The sequence below is a fragment of the Myotis nattereri genome (genome assembly GCF_964212035.1).
Source record: "Myotis nattereri genome assembly, chromosome: 3".
In the NCBI taxonomy this organism is placed as follows: domain Eukaryota; kingdom Metazoa; phylum Chordata; class Mammalia; order Chiroptera; family Vespertilionidae; genus Myotis; species Myotis nattereri.
The window spans coordinates 59,462,853-59,480,236 of NC_138077.1; the positions used below are offsets into that span (position 1 = coordinate 59,462,853).

The window sequence follows — 17,384 nt, forward strand, 5'->3', positions numbered from 1 at the left end:
TTTATTCACTTGATTTTTAGATTCACTTGTTGATAGATATGTATTTGTTGGCACTTTGTTGTTCATAATTTTTTATCTTTACCTTTTTCTTCTTCTTCCTTTTCTTAGAGAATACCCTTCAGCATTTCATATAATACTGGTTTGGTGGTGATGAACTCCTTTAGCTTTTTCTTGTCTGTGAAGCTCTTTATCTGACCTTCAATTCTAAACGATAGCTTTGCTTGGTATAGTAATCTTGGTTGTAAGTTCTTGCTATTCATCACTTTGAATATTTCTTGCCACTCCCTTCTGGCCTGCATAGTTTCTGTTGAGAAATCAGCTGACAGTTGTATGGGTACTCCCTTGTAGGTAACTGTTTTTTCTTTTGCTGCTTGTAAGATTCTCTCTTTGTCTTTAGCCCTTGGCATTTTAATTATGATGTGTCTTGGTGTGGTCCTCTTTGGATTCCTCTTGTTTGGGATTCTCTGTGCTTCCTGGACTTGTAAGTCTATTTCTTTCACTAGGTAGGGGAAGCTTTCTGTCATCATTTCTTCAAATAGGTTTTCAATATCTTGCTCTCTCTCTTCTTCTGGCACCCCCATAATTCGGATGTTGGTATGCTTGAAGTTGTCTCAGAGGCTCTTTACACTATCTTGATATTTTTGGATTCTTTTTTCTTTTTGGGTTGGGTGTCTTTTGCTTCTCCATATTTTAAATCTTTGACTTGATTCTTGGGATCCTCAAGTCTGCTGTTGGATCTTTGTATATTATTCTTCATTTCAGTCAGTATATGCTCAATTTCTGCTTGGTCCTTTTTCATATCCTTGAGGGTCTCACTAAATTTCTCAGAGGTTTCTAGAAAATTCTTGAAAGACCTTATAACCGTGGTTTTGAACTCTATAGCCAGTATTTTGCTTTCATCCATTTATTTCATTTGTGACTTGTTTCTTTGTCTCCGCATTTTGGCTGCTTCCCTGTGTTTGTTTCTATGTACTGGGTAGCTGCTAAGTCTCCTTGAGTTGATAGAGTGGCCTTGTGTGGTAGGTGTCCTATAGGGCCCAGGGCCTCAGCCTCCCCAGTCACCTGAGGTGGACGCTCTTGGTGTATTGCTTTGTGGGCTGTGTGCACAGTCTTGTTGTAGTTAACCCTTGATTGCTGTTGGAATCACTGGGAGGAATTGACCTCCAGGCCAATTGGCTGTGAGGACCAGCTGTGTCTAAACTGGAAGATCTGTTGTGCAGGAGACACCCTTATGTGGCAGGACTTGCTTCAGTGGGGCTTTGGTGCTCACTGAATCTGCCCCTTGAGTATGTCTCTTATGGATGTGAAGAGTTGTAATCTGGTATGGTCACACTATGACCACTGGATACACTGGCTCTTGGATCTCCAAGGATGTGCAAGGTCAGCCACTGCCTGAAGTCACCCAGCAGGAGCTACAGAGACATCTGCAGATTTCTCCTCTTAGTATGGGGTTTGGAAGTGCCCAGATTAGGCCCAGCTATGAAGCAAGGCAGGCGGCTGCTGCCAGGCCTTGCGCCTTCTTTTGGAAGCTCTGGGACTCTCTGACCCAGCTGCAGGTTTACAGGTTTTAGGCAGAGAAAGACAGGCCATTCATATGCAAAAGCCACTGTGCACAGCTTGGGTGGGGTTGTAAATTGGGTGGGGCAGATTCTCTGGGAATCACCAGGGCGGGGCAAACAGCAATGGCTGCCAGTCAGCCCTGCACCTGAGAGGTTCCTGGGTCTTCGTGTCCCGTGTCCTGTGCCCCTTGTGCAGAAACAATGATCACTATGAGTACCTATGAGAGAAAGCCACCCTCACATTCCTGTCCCAATGCCAGACAGTCCAGTTTTTCCCTGTATGTGTCTGGGTCCCCCAGAGTCTCACTGGAACTGAAGTTCAGAGCAAGCAGGAGTTTGTATCTCCCTCCCGATTAAAAGAGCAGCACATCCAGGTGCCAGCACTTTCTACACCTCTGCACCTCTTACCAATCTCAATGCACTCTCTTCACCTCTCTAGTTGTGGAACTTCCACTCAGCCAGCTGTCCCGTGGTTCTGGGTGGTCATTGTTCTGCCTTTTAGTTGTAATTTTGATGTGGTTGTGAGAGGCAGCAAGTATAGGTGTTTACCTATGCCACCATCTTGGTTCTCTAGATAATTGTCTTAAAGCCAAGACAAAACATTTAAAAACCCTAAGGTATAATTTAGTATCTTTCTCTCTGATCCTTATTGCAATTGTATCAGTTAACCCTGAATTTTGGATTAATCAAAAGCCCCTGTAGTTGGTTTATTCTCAGCATCTAGGTTTCCTTGGCACCAAGACTCCTACTCAGCACAGGACATCTCATATAAAGCCATTTCTTTCTAGATTTATAAGATCATTAAAGGAAAGAACCTTGTTTTTGTCAAGCTCCCTGTTCTCAGAGTCTTTCTTTTTTTTTACTCCACAGAGCAGAAAAAAGAGAGAGAGGAGGCTTCAGGTGACATGAAGCCATAAATGCCACCCCCCAAGAGTCTTGCTCCCCAATACTTTTGTACTTCACCTCCTTTTATTCTTCCCTAACCCTTCAGTTTTTCTTACTTGGACTTGTACTGAATATGTATCCCGTATCTTACCCCTTACTAAGTCATATCCATTATCCAATGTGATTCTTGAAACCATCCTGGTAGGAAATAGAGGAGGTGTCCCATCCCCTGTTCATAGACGAGGAATTTAAATTCAGAAATGACTTTCCAATATGTCACCACTAAGGAAAGTACAAAGTCAGAACCTGTGGCCACAAACAAGTGCTCTTTCTTCTGCTTATTGCATTAGCCAGGTTGCAGTGAGGAGACAGAATCTATACAATTGTTTGAACAAGGCAAGTTTAATATAAAGAATTATTAATGGTAACAGAGAGTTAATTGCTAATGGATAAAGAGAACTCCAAAGGGAAGGCAGACATATGGAGTAGTCACTACTTCTTGGGCCGGGGCAGAGCACCTAAGGAAGCAATCCTGCCCCAAGGTGGAGGGCCAGACCTTGTTGGGGAGGATTGACTAGAGCCCACTGAATGGTGGGACGATTTGGGTGTTGCACACTGGGGCTGAAAACTCTGCTGGGGTCAGAGAGGACACCAGTGAGACTCCTGGGAAACTGCCAACTGGGGTGCCAGTGAAAGATGGCCTGTAAGTCAATGGACACAGGGCAGGAGCAAGAAGGAAAAGCACACCAGAACCAGGAAGAGGGGCCCCTGCCTGCTGCAGTGCCCTCTATTGGCAAGGATAATATTGCACGAGCTGGCAAATTTAAAATATTACAGCATCCAGCTCCAGCACCACAAAGCTGGGCAAAGAGAACTGCATGAGGCGCTGGGAGACAATGAACCGACAACTGGCTACATTTAGCAATCGAAGTGTGAGTGGTGTTTGATAAGAGAAACAGACCTTTGAAAGGCAATTTGTAGATGCTCATTTCTTTGGAATTTGAGTAATGGAAGAAGATATTTCATTTTGCATGATGACACCATGAAGTGTCATAAGAGGGTGGAGACCATCGGAATTGTAGAATGGGTTAGCCCTGAGGGAGAGGTGGGGAGAGTGCGTGAGGAGGGATGCACAGAGAGCTTTCAACTGTGCTCAAGCAGTAAGGGGGCCCCTGGGTGTTTGTTGCATTATTCTAGTCTATACCTCTTTGACTATCTGAAATATTTCATGGCAAAGATAAATGTATACAATAATTAAGTATAAATACAAATTTTGGACACAATGAGACAAAGGTTCAGAATTGCTTCTTAGAACTGGTTAATATTTTTTATCTCTTTCTTAATATCTTTTGTAATTTTTATTCCTGGGATTGCTCCTTAAAACTGTTTTATCTCAACGTTCTGTCCTGAGTCCTTTTTTCCACTTGCTCTCCACTTTCTCTGTGTGATTTTCAGCTCATTCCAGGACTTCCTTCTTTACATGAATAATATCTAAATGTTATATTTCTCACCTGGATAGGGTCCGAGCTAGAGCCTGTTCACTAAACTGTTTCTGGAACATCTCCGTTTGGATGGATCCCAGGTACCTGACATTACGTGTGTCCAGGCTGAACGCTTTCCACTACATCTGCCCCTCTTTTGTCTCCTACATTGGCAGCTAGCATCACTGTCTACTTAATTGCTCAAATAAGAAATCCAGGCACTGTCCTTAATGGTTCTCTCATTCTCCAAATCCAATCCCCAAGTTCTATCAAGTTCACTTTTTAGTGTTTCTTAAATTGATTTGTTTTCTTTATTCATGCTATGCATTTTCTGGCTGTGACCACCACAAGCCCTCACGTAGGTCATCCACACTGCTCCCTCTGCCTTCTTCCTGCTCTCCTCACACCCAGTATTGACACTAGAGTCAGACAAAACCAGATTATGGGGCCGGGTGATCTGGACACTACCTGGGATGCTTCTTTAAAATACTCATTTGCATTATATTTATCAATTTTGTCTAGAAGTGATATCACAAATACATGGACTTCTCACTGTCACCCCTCCTCCTATGCTCATGGTAGATATCACTAATGGATTACTACATTCCCCCCCCCCCTTCTGAGGTCTGATTAGAATCCTTCTCAACACAGTCCTCTAAACCAGTTGTTCTTAAAACACTGGTCTGCATCAGAAGCACCTGGAGGACCTTTTTTTTTTTTTATTGCTTAAAGTATTACAAAGGGTATTACATATGTGTCCATTTTATCCCCCCGCCCTAGACAGTCCCCCAGCCTCCCCTATCCCCCAGTGTCTTATGTCCATTGGTTATGCTTATATGCATGCATACAAGTCCTTTAGTTGATCTCTTACCCCCCTACCTCCTGCCCCCCAACCCTCCCCGGCCTTCCCGCTGCAGTTTGACAATCTGTTTGAGGCAGCTCTGCCTCTGTATCTATTATTGTTCAAAAGTTTATAATGTTCTCTATTATCCATGAATGAGTGAGATCATGTGGTATGTTTCCTGCATTGACTGGCTTATTTCACTTAGCATAATGCTCTCCAGTTCCATCCATGACGTTGCAAATGGTAAGAGTTCCTTCCTTTTTAGAGCAGCATAGTATTCCATCGTGTAGATGTACCACAGTTTTCTAATCCATTCATCTACTGATGGACACTTAGGCTGTTTCCAGATCTTAGCTATGGTGAATTGTGCTCCTATGAACATAGGGGTGCATATATCTTTTCTGATTGGTGTTTCTGGTTTCTTGGGATATATTCCTAGAAGTGGGATCACAGGGTCAAATGGGAGTTCCATTTTCAGTTTTTTAAGGAAACTCCATACTGTCTTCCATAGTGGCTGCACCAGTCTGCATTCCCACCAGCAGTGCACAAGTGTTCCTTTTTCTCCACATCCTCTCCAGCACTTGTCATTTGTTGATTTGTTGATGATAGCCAGTCTGACAGGTGTGAGATGGTACCTCATTGTTGTTTTGATTTGCATCTCTCGGATGATTAGTGACTTTGAGCATGTTTTCATATGTCTCTTGGCTTTCTGAATGTCCTCTTTTGAAAGGTGTCTATTTAGGTCCTTTGCCCATTTTTTGATTGGATTGTTTATCTTTCTTTTGTTAAGTTGTATGAGTTCCCTATAAATTTTGGAGATTAGGCCCTTATCAGATATGACATTGGCAAATATGTTTTCCCACACAGTGGGTTTTCTCGTTGTTTTGTTGATGGTTTCTTTTGCTGTGCAGAAGCTTTTTATTTTGATGTAGTCCCATTTGTTCATTTTCTCTTTAGTTTCAAGTGCCCTAGGAGCTGTATCAGTGAAGAAATTGCTTCGGCATATGTCTGAGATTTTGTTGCCTTTGGATTCTTCTAGAATTTTTATGGTTTCCTGTCGTACATTTAAGTCCTTTATCCATTTTGAGTTTATTTTTGTGTATGGTGTAAGTTGGTGGTCTAGTTTCATTTTCTTGCATATATCTGTCTAATTTTCCTAACACCATTTATTGAAGAGACTATCTTGGCTCCATTGTATGTTCTTGCCTCCTTTGTCAAATATTAATTGAGCATATTGGTTCGGGCCGATTTCTGGGCTCTCTATTCTATTCCATTGATCTATATGCCTATTCTTGTGCCAGTACCAGGCAGTTTTGAGAACAGTGGCTTTGTAATACAACTTGATATCTGGTATTGAGATCCCACCTACTTTGTTCTTTTTCAGGATTGCTGCAGCTATTAGGGGTCTTTTTTTATTCCAGATGAATTTTTGGAGAGTTCGTTCTAGATCTCTGAAGTATGCCGTTGGTATTTTAATGGGAAGTGCGTTGAATTTATAGATTGCTTTGGGTAGTATGGACATTTTAATGATGTTGATTCTACCAATCCATGAACACGGTATGTTCTTCCATCTGTTTATGTCTTCCTCTATATCTTTTTTCAACGTCCTGTAGTTTTCTGAGTAGAGGTCTTTTACCTCTTTAGTTAAGATTATTCCTAGGTAGCTTAGTTTTTTTGGTGCGATGGTAAATGGGATTGTTTTTATAATCTCTCTTTCTGAAAGTTCACTATTGGTGTATAGAAATGCCTCAGATTTCTTGGGGTTAATTTTGTATCCTGCTACATTGCCAAATTCATGTATTAAGTCTAGTAGCTTTTTGATGGAGTCTCTAGGGTTTTGTATGTATAATATCATGTCGTCTGCAAATAAGGACAGTTTTACTTCCTCTTTTCCAATTTGGATGCCTTTTATTTCTTCTTCTTGCCGAATTGCAATGGCTAACACTTCCAGTACTATGTTGAACAGGAGTGGTGAGAGGGGGCATCCCTGTCTTGTTCCTGTTCTTAGGGGAAATGGTGTAAGTTTTTGTCCATTGAGTATGATGTTGGCTGTGGGCCTGTCATATAAGGCTTTTATTTTGTTGAGGTATGATCCTTCTACTCCCACCTTGCTGAGAGTTTTTATCAAAAATGGGTGTTGAATTTTGTCAAATGCTTTTTCTGCATCAATTGATATGACCATGTGGTTTTTTTCTTTCAATTTGTTTATGTGATGTATCACGTTTATTGATTTGCGGATATTGTACCATCCTTGCATCCCTGGGATAAATCCTACTTGGTCATGGTGTATGATCTTTCTGATGTACTGCTGAATCCGATTTGCTAAGATTTTGTTGAGGATTTTGGCATCTATGTTCATGAGGGATATTGGCCTGTAATTCTCTTTCATTGTGTTGTCTTTACCTGGCTTTGGTATTAGGGTGATGCTGGCTTCATAGAATGAGCTTGGAAGTGTTCCTTTCTCTTGAATTTTTTGTAGTAGTCTGAGGAGGATAGGTTTTAGTTCTTCCTTGAATGTTTGGTAAAACTCCCCTGTGAAGCCGTCTGGTCCTGGGCTTTTGTTTGCTGGAAGCTTTTTGATGACTGCTTCAATTTCTTCCATAGCTATTGGCCTGTTGAGATTTTTAGATTCTTCCTGATTGAGTTTTGGAATGTTGTATTTTTCTAGGAATTTGTCCATTTCCTCCAGGTTGTCTAGTTTGCTGGAGTAGAGCTGTCCATAGTATTTTTTAACAATCATTTGTATTTCTGTGGGGTCTGTTGTTATTTCGCCTCTATCGTTTCTGATTTTGTTTATTTGGGTCCTCTCTCTTTGCTTCTTGGTGAGTCTGGCTAGAGGTTTGTCAATCTTGTTTATCCTTTCGAAGAACCAGCTCTTGGTTTCATTGATTTTCTGTATGGAGGACCTTTTAAAAACAGAGATTATCTCAGAGTTTCTGATGTAGTAGATCTAAGGGAAGGACCAATAATTTGCATTTCTAACAAATTCCTAGGTAACGCTAATGTTGTTGTTGTTGGGGGGGGGGGGGGCATACTCTGAGAAACCCTGTTTCTGTCACTTACTACCATAACCAAACGTTGGCTCATAAGATGGAACCTATTTGCTACCTCTTAGTAGGATACTTTATTTCCATGAGTCTTCAGAAAACAGGTAATAGCCATCAAGAGCAGATAAGAACCCTTAACAATTCCTTTCACAGGTACCCTATAAACACTCTCCTCCCTCTAGTTTCTCCTTCCAAGATGCTTCTGCTCAGTATCATGTATTTTCCATCACAGATTCTTTGTCTTGGACTTAGTTCCACCTTTTTGAACTGTGCCTTTAAACCTAAAGTGATGAATTATCAAGTTGATTTCCAATCTCACCTTTGATCAGAAGAAAGCAAGTAAATAGGGTTCCTGTTTACTTTAGAAAATAATTTGGATGGGAATCACAAGGTTCCTTAATGGAGAGAGTGAGGGGGACAGTACAAACAGGATCTGTATTGACTAAGAAATGTTTTGCTGGACTTTGCTTCTGTCTTATCAAGCATTCAATGTGGGAAACAACTTAAATGGTTAAAACTTAGACTACTAAATGTGTCACTCTTGGGTGGGGGAAGGAAATGAGGGGGAACACTTGAAGTGAGAAGGGAATACTAAAGAAGCAATTAATGTCTTCTCTCTAATAAGCTGCAAATAGATAGTTGAAGGCTTTTAACACTGCTCTCAAGCACAGATGTGCCTTGAGTATACACCCACACTGATGCATGTTCACAAAGACTGATTTTTTTCTTAAAAAAAAAAAAGCTATATCCAACACACAGTTAAACACAGGACTAATACCTACTGAGTGCCCATTTTGTGTCAGATTGCTAAATAGACACAATTCAACTTTAGGCCAGACATTAATGATAAGCAATCTCTTAAGCTGATGTAAACATCTATTGAATACAATTTAAAAATCGCTGTACTGTTGTAATTTAACTAGTGTCCTGGTGCACAGATTTGTGCACATTGAAAGGGAATTAATTAGAAGAATTAATATTTTAATATTGCTATTTGCCCTTTCTCTATAAGAGAAGTGTCAACCAAATTCATGATTGACAATGACAGATCGAAACACACGCATGCGATTGGCGCCAGCAAGAGCTTTATATGTATCACACATGCGCAAGTCAACTTAGCCTTTTATATATTATACTAGAGGCCCGATGCACAAAAATTTGTGCACTCGGGGGGGAGGGGGGGGTCCCTCAGCCCGGCCTGTGCCCTCTCGCAGTCTGGGACCCCTCGGGAGATAACGACCTGTTGGCTTAGGCCTGCTCCCGGGTGGCAGAGGGCAGGCCTAATCCCTAGGTGCAGCCCCTGGTCGGGCTCAGAGCAGGGCCGATTGAGGAGTTGGGGCGCCGCCCCCTGTCATGCACAGAGCAGGGGGGATGGGGAGGTTGCGATGCCACCCTCAGTCATGCTCAGGGTAGGGCCGATTGGGGGGTTGGGGCACCACCCCCTGTCACACTCAAGGCAGGGTTGATGGGGAGGTTGTGGCGCCACCCCCTGTCACGCACAGAGCAGGGCCAATCAGGGGGTTGGGGCACTGCCCCCTGTCACGCACAGAGCAGGGCCCATCAGGGGGTTGAGGAGCTCCCCCCTGTCACTCACAGAGTAGGGCAGATAGGGGAGTTGGGGCCCTGCCCCCTGTTACACACAGAGCAGGGCGGATCAGGGGGTTGGGGCGCCGCCCTCTATCACCCACAGAGCAGGGCCGATCAGGGGGTTGGGGCGCTGCACCCTGTCACACTCAGGGCATGGCCAATGGGGAGGTTATGGCTCTACCCTGTCACACACAGAGCAGGGCCCGTGGGGTTCGGGGGGTTGGGGCGCCGCACCCTGTCACACACAGAGCCGCAGGGCGATCAGGGGGTTGGGGAGTTCCCCCCTATCAGGCACAGAGCAGGGTCGATCAGGGGGTTGGGGCACCTTCCCCTGTCAGGAACAGAGCAGGGCCGATAGGGAGGTTGTGGCCCCACCCCTGTCACACACAGAGCCGCAGGGTGATCAGGGGGTTTGGGTGCTGCCCCCTGTCACGCTGATCCTGGTGCTGGGAGGCATCTTACCCTTTTACTATATAGAATAGAGGCCTGGTGCATGGGTGGGGCTGGCTGGTTTGCCCTGAAGAGTGTCCTGGATCAGGGTGGGGGTCCCCACTGGGGTGCCTGGCCAGTCTGGGTGAGGAGCTGAGGGCTGTTTTCAGGCAGGGTGTTGGTCAGAGGCAAAGGTCCTGGCTGTCCCTGGCCTAGAGAATCCAGAAAATCTCAGCAGTGACCAAAGACCAAGACCAAGTGGAACGGTCATTGCTGGTGCTTATGGCTCAAAGTGCCAGGAGGAGGCGGAGCGTCTTGAACCTGCAACCCCGGCATCTGCACACCAAGCCTTGGGCACACCACCCCGATTGCACCTGTGGGTGAAGAAGGGGGAGAGAAGGGAGCTGCGGTGCAGAGCTGGGAGGGGCCTAGAGTTTTTAGGAGCAGCCCGCCTGCTGAGGTTTCTGTGACCTGTGCTCTCGGGCTTGGTCAAAGCCCCCCTGGTCAGCTCTGCCGCTTGCCTTCCAGGTGCAGCTAGCCCTGAGCCAGCTGGCATTGCACTCAAAGAAGCAGCTGTCACTGGGCTCCGTTAAATACGAGAAATCAAAGAGCCAAGAGTAAATATCCTCCCAGCCCCTTCCTATACCCCTGGGCGAGGAGGGCTGAGGATGGGGGTAATGGAAAATGGCTGCTTTGCATTTTATAATGAAAAGACTCCTGCTATGTAGAGAGGAGAGCTGATTCATTTCCAGCAACACGTGGCTTGTTCCCTGCCCCAGCCCTGAAGCCTGACAGCACCTAGCAAAGGTGTGTCTGCACAGCCACGTTGGCCTGGCTCCTGGAACATTGGGAGCAAGTTTGAGCTGCATTGATTAAAAAATAGTAAAGATTGAAAAACACCTGTTTGTACTCAAATGGCACTATGAAATGCATATTACAGCATCTGATTTTGTCTTCTGTGTTGATTTTGAGGCAGAGCACAAATAGGTTCATGGGAAAAGCAGAAAGAAACAAAGGAAAGGGAGAGGATTCTGCAGTCCACAGCACTGAACATTGTTTTTTGTTTGTTTGTTTTGTTTTGTTATTTTTTCTTCTGTTCTTCAAGTCAGTATATGCCATTTAAACCACTTTATGGCGTTAGGTAATGAGCTAATGCAGGGGTTCTCAAACGTTTTAAACAGGGGGCCAGTTCACTGTCCCTCAGACCATTGGAGGGCCGGACTATAGTTTTAAAAAAAATACGAACAAATTCCTTTCTTAAACTGAAGGGAAATGTAGCCATCCTCTGTATTGGAGAGCATTGAGTATTTCCCCTACGACTGGGGATTCCAGTAGGCAGTTGGTACGAGATGGCATTGCAACACACCGACACAACTATAGTCGGAGAGCCATGCCAAGTCACCTGCACACCAACAGCTCGCTCATGGTTGGCAACAGAGATGCTCATGACACTATATACTATATTCTTACAATAAAGTATGCTAGAGAAAAGAAAACGTTATTAAGGAAAATACATTTATAGTATTATTGAAAATGATCTGTGTAGAAGAGGACTCGTGCAATTCAAACCCATGTTGTTGGCCAACTGTACTTCATTTTACGGATGAGAAAACGGAGACTTAGTGAAGTTAAATAACTTACTTAATATCACACAGATGGTAAGTGTCAGAGTCTGGATTCAAGTCTGTCTGATTCCAGAGTCATTCGCCTCTATTTAGTAATTAAATTTAATACTGAATTTAATGTATCCCTCAATATAAACTTTAAAATGTATGCTAAAAATCATGTAGGTTGATGGTTTTTTTATGGTATTGCTTTAGCCATCAGGTAATTCACCCTCACAAAGAATGTGCATTTGTTTTTACAATGCTTCTGATTGATCAAGTGTTGTGGTTTTCCGAACTCAATTTAGCAGTAGACTCTTTTACTAAACAAAATCTTACAATAGAAGACCAAATCAGCCACAGTCCTAGCATGGAAGATTCAAACACTGATGGGAAACTCAAAAAGTGTGAGTGAAGGGGGTTTAATGAAGGGACTAGTCACAAAAGTTGGGTAGGGTAAAGGGACAACTGCAAAGGAAGGGAAAGCACCACAGGGCTAGCCACAGTGGGATGGCATGGATCCTTTGGCCTGGAGGGTCAACAGAGTGGGCAGAGTGGTTCCCAGAGCCAGGCAAGAACTGTGGCTATAGGAGGGGCCATCAGCTAGGAGATGTGGACTTTGATAACGGAATGTAGCCATTAACAAGCCACAGCCTAGAAAGGGTCAGTGGAATAAGTACTTCTGCTTCTTTCTCCTTCTGCCCTCAATCTACTGATACTCCTGTCATTGGCTGAGCCCAATGGAAAGCTAGAGGGCAAGAGAACCCAAAAGATGCAGTCCACAGAAGTCAGCTTCCTGGGGGCAAAGAGCAAGACACAGAAGGGCACAGGAAGGACTTAAACAGGCAAACAGAATAGCCAGCACAGAACCAAATATACACAACTCAAAAGCAGAGAGTTTCTCTTGTTGAATTGGGGTGGGAGGGTTCAGAGGCTCCAGCTTGCCTCTCTCTACACTCACAGCAATCTCTGGGTCACCTTTGTCAAACCCTAGTGCTCTGGTCTAGTCCTTACGTTATAAATATGTTGGTCACCATCAACCACAGGTCTATGTGCTTTACAAAATCAATATGCATGTAGGTAAGATCACCTGGATGCAATAGGACAAGGAGAGGCATCAGACATGTTGCTGGTTCAAGGTCCCAGGCCCAGGAAAGAATAGTCTGATTGCACACATAACCATACCAAGGGTCCCCTGAACATGAATGAAATGCCTATAGGATGTATAGGGCAGCTGAGGACCCTCATTTACCCCTGGACGGGCATTGGGTTTGTAGGCTAAGGGGCTTCACCTATGTGAATCCTCCCAAAGGGATTCACAATTAAGCTTGATTGTCCATCAGATTAGAGAGAGGACTTTGTGTGCAAATACTTTGAAATCTGCAATTATTCACAAGAACAAATAAGGAGATGGGTGAGAGAGGAGAGAGGGGTAAATATACAGGATAGTTGGGAAAAGAGTTATGTAGACAAAGAACCAATTAATCTGAAAAGTGACCACAGAGTGCCCATCCCTAACAAAATACAAAATCCAATGCTGTTACTATCAGCTGAGAAGCAATACCCTCCAAATGTGCTCTGAAGTCTGAATCACAGCCTGGCCTCTCGTCGGTGCTGCTGCAGGTCCATCTGTCATTGGGCAGAGCTGCTGAGCACACCCTCTGCTGCTATGCAGAGAAGTCTGACCGGGGAAGCCAGAACTAGGATGGAGATGGGGTTGGGGAGGAGAGGCACCTGCACACAGGAGACAGACAGACAGGTAATCTGTCACTGGGGCTGCCACTCAAGCTCTTAGTTCATTGGAGAGAGAGTTGTTTGGGGGGGTGGGGAGATGGAGGATGTTTTAATCTCAGTAGCTAGCGTGGCCTTCACAGGGAACAAAAATAAGCTGAACAGCAGAGAAAGACACAGCTGTTCTCTGCTTTCTGAGGAGTCTCCAAATCTCTTTTTATTACATGTTGGTGCAGCTGCCCAGCCAGAAGAGCACAAGTTACTTCCGTGACAGGTGAAGGTAGAGGACAAGGTGCTATGAGATGCAGCCTATATCTATCCTGTATCCCCTTCCATGCTGTTGCCCAGGCCCTGCCTCTTCACTGCATGTCTCTCCTCCAGGCTGGCGAGTTTTCTCTTACTAACATAAAACATTTGCCACACATGAGCTAGAACAAATCATTTTACATCTGTTATCACATCTAGTCTTCAAAGCAGTACTATGAGGGAGGTACTATTGTCATGTGTCTATTCAGATGGGAAATTATTACTTGAAGAGGTTAATTCTTGATTTCCAATTATTCCCTCTGTCACAGGTGCTGAAAGGGAAGGTCAGATCCCCCTCGCCTGGCTTTTCTCTCCTCCTCATGAGAGTCAGTTGACGTCCATCCTGGGGGAAAGGCTGTCAGCGAGGGGAAAGCACGCAGACCTCTCCCTCAGAGGGCCACACCTCATCGGTTTAGAATCCCATGTTCAGACCCTAATTTTCGATGCAGAACCCTGCCTAGAAATGTTTCAGAAAGCCTCCCCAAACCCTCTTCTAAGGGGAAGGAAGCTGAGCTATTAGCCTGAACCTGTGGCTGTGCCCATAAAAAGTGATGCTCATGTGGCAAAGCTGAGTCGGAGAGAAGAGGAAAATGACTCACACCCCACCAAGTACTTTCAGAAGATTAAGACTGCGTTAAACACTCACATTTGGGAATTGGAATATAATTCAAGAAGCTATTTCCCTTGATTAAAATACTACATGGGTTTAGAGAAGGCCTTTGGTTATTTATAACAATTAAAATTGCTGAAGAAAATGAAAAAGTTAGGCATCTATTTAGTATTTCTTGAAAAAAATTAGACAATGTTTATGGTTCATGTGTACATTTTAGTATTACCGGAATAAGATTTTAAGTTGTTTGCTCTCTATGTGTGACATGGAACTTCATGCTGAAATTTCATGTCCTCTGCCTTCTATTTTTCCTAAGTAACACTCTATCCATTATTCTGGTATGTTTGGCATATGCATATATTTATACATATGTATACATGTATACTCCCTTGTATATGAAAGAAAATATTAATTTGAGAAGATTTGAGAGAAAGTTTAAGTAAATTATGGAAGCAGCTACTTTACCACTTAAAAAAAAAAAATCCTTACCTGAGAATATTTTTTCCATTGATCTTTAGAGAGAGAGAGGAAGGGAGGGAGGAGTGGAGAGAGAGAAACATTGATGTGAGAGAGACACATCGACTGATTGCCTCCCTTGAGGCCAGACTGGGCCCGGGGATCAAACCTGCAACTGAGATATGTGCCCTTGACCAGGAATCAAACCTGTGACCCTTCGGTCTGGGGGTGATGCTCTAACCACTGAGAAAACCGGCCAGGCACTTTGGTTTTTCTTTCTCTATTCTGCCCCCTCTATGTGATACAAACTTTGTCATCTGCTTTCAAGAACAAAAGGGTATGTGGGATTATACACATTTGGAGTTATATCAGTGGTTATCCATGGATTTAGTCTCTAAAGCAGAATTCATTTTAGTTTTTGTACTAGGGCACATCTGGTTGTAGGGAAGAGAAATGTACTTAAAATAACTCAAGTAAAGGGGGACTCGGGGTTTATTATAAGGATACAGATGTCCTACAAATCAAAGCAGAAGAGCCCAATCAGCAAACAGCAGCAACAGCAATTCTCAGTTTTTAATCTAGGATTCCAGCATCAACTTTAGCCAGCTCCCATTGCCATCAACTTCTAGGCTTCTTTTTTAACCAATTGATCCTTTTCTACATGACTAATATGATTTTGTCATTTCCTGCTGAGAGGACTCCTTGAGCTCCAAAATACCATAGTGAGAAGTCCAAATGCCACCCACAGCACACGCAGCTTCTCGAGCTCCAGCAGTCTTCCCAGCCCTGCCTCCCGCCACCTTCTACCCCATGCACAAGATGCCTGCACCCGACTGGTAACCTGCTGAGAAATGTTGGCATTATGTATTTAATGTTCGTATTGATCCTGTGTGTTTAAACAAATTTCACAGAACTTTAAAGATGGATATGATCCCACATTAATGCTTTCTACCATTCATTACTTGTATATCTATTTCAATTACAAGTTAAGCAGGATTGTGAACTAGTCTAAGTACCATATCTATTGTTTCTGATTAGCTCCATAGGTATGTGTAATGCACTTACCATATGTCAGGCACTCTCCCCATTTATTACATAAAGATGAAAAGTGAAGTCCCTGATTTTAGGAAGTTCACAGTCTAGCTGGGAAAGAAGACAGGCAGGTAAACAGACAATACAATGTGACAAGTGTGGGAATGGAAATACACAGGCAGTGCTCTAGGAATGCAAGATAGGTTCATTTTACTCCATGTGTCATGGAAAACTGCAGGGAGGAGAGTTGAAATTTGATCTGGGAACTTGATAAGAGGGAGAAGGCAGTTCCAAGCACAGAGCAGCAAAAGCAAAGGTGAGAGTCACATGCAGACACCTGCCAGCACATCAGCTGACCCTGAACTACTATCCTTTTTCTCTCTCTGAGGATCTGCACAAAGGATTCAATAGATTTTCCTTTTGAACTTTCAAAACCCAAAGCATCTAATCATCCTTTTTTCTGTCCACAGTAACTGCTGAGTTCAGACTCCAGAGGCTCCTCTACACCTGCCTGTCTGAAAGAAACCACCCTCACAGTCCACGCTAATTGCCCTTCTGAAGCAGAGTCCTTCGTGGTTCCAGGGTGCTTTATGGCATCTCTCTTTCTACAGAAAAGAAAGAGAAACTTCATTTCTGAAAAGTTTCCCTGTTACACGTATTTCTTTTCAGAACATTGGTTCTCAGCCTTGACTGTTACATTCGATTTAACTAGGCAGATTTTAAAGATGCTAATGCCCAGGCAGCACCCAGAACAATTAAATCAAAATTTCTGAGAGTAGGATCCAGGTATATGGCATTTTTTAAAGGGCCCTCTCACCCAGATGATTCCAATGTGAAGCTAAGGTTAAAAAGCACTGATTCAGAGTTTATGGGGATCTCCACTTAATATCGATGTTTAATTATCTGAATTCTAATCTTCTCTGACAAGAGTTGGAGTACCTGTGGATTCAGAGGTAGAATGGACAGACATCCCCAAAGTTTGCTGTTATTCATCCCCAAAGTAAAATCTGTCTCTTCCTGTTTAGGTTTATTTCAGTCGTGTGGTCTTTCTCAAGGATCCTTTCCCTGACATGCTTGTATCTTTCTCTCAGGCTCACGCTTCCAGGAGATGGGTTTTGGCCAAGTGGCTTTAAGAGAAAGGTGTGAGGCCTATGCCATCACTGGTTCATTACTTCTGTAACTAGGAGGTCTCCTCGGTTTTAAGGATGAAGACTCCTGTGTCTTCACCCGCCTTGAGGGTATTCTTTGGAACTAAATCTTTGCAGTTCCCTCTTCCTGTCTAGCCTGGTGTGAGGCCCTGACACATAGGCTGAAATCAGAATCAGTGCAGGCCTCTCCACTGCCTAATCCTCCCCATGTGCCGTGAGCGAAGGAATGAGGGGAACGGAGAGATCCTGACCCCAGAAGGCAAGGGAAGAACTTCAGGTTGGGAGCAGAAGGATAATCAGCCCTCATCCTGAGACACGAGGCCTGCTCTCCTTCTCTCTCCCCGATTTGAGGGTAGAGATTGTGAGAAGGCAGAATGCAAGGGAAGCTGAGCAGCAGAGAGAAGAGGGAGCCAAGAAGCTAGCCCACCAGAAAGTCAGAGGCAGAGTGGGGAAGGGAGAAAATCAGAGCCCCAGCAATCACGTTGACAGTGCAGGAAAACTAAGCCAGATCAGACAAGAGAGCTGACGCTGCAGTCCATTGAGTCAGAAAGAGCTGATTCCTCATCACATTAACCAGCTAGCGCCTGGGGATGAGGCAGCCCACACAAGTGTTGGCTGTAGCCAGGATGCTCGTTTGTCAGCACCGAAGTGACATCATGTAAATT

General features: G+C 43.9%; 1 long non-coding RNA gene across 1 annotated transcript in view; it reads left to right on the top strand.

Annotated features, from left to right (window-relative positions):
* LOC308516100 overlaps positions 1-14,553 on the top strand; it is a 52,516-nt gene extending 37,963 nt beyond the window's left edge. The window contains exon 3 of the long non-coding RNA XR_013995703.1: positions 13,743-14,553. This is a non-coding gene — a long non-coding RNA (uncharacterized lncRNA). The remainder of the gene's footprint in view (positions 1-13,742) is intronic.
* Positions 14,554-17,384: the final 2,831 nt, after the last annotated feature.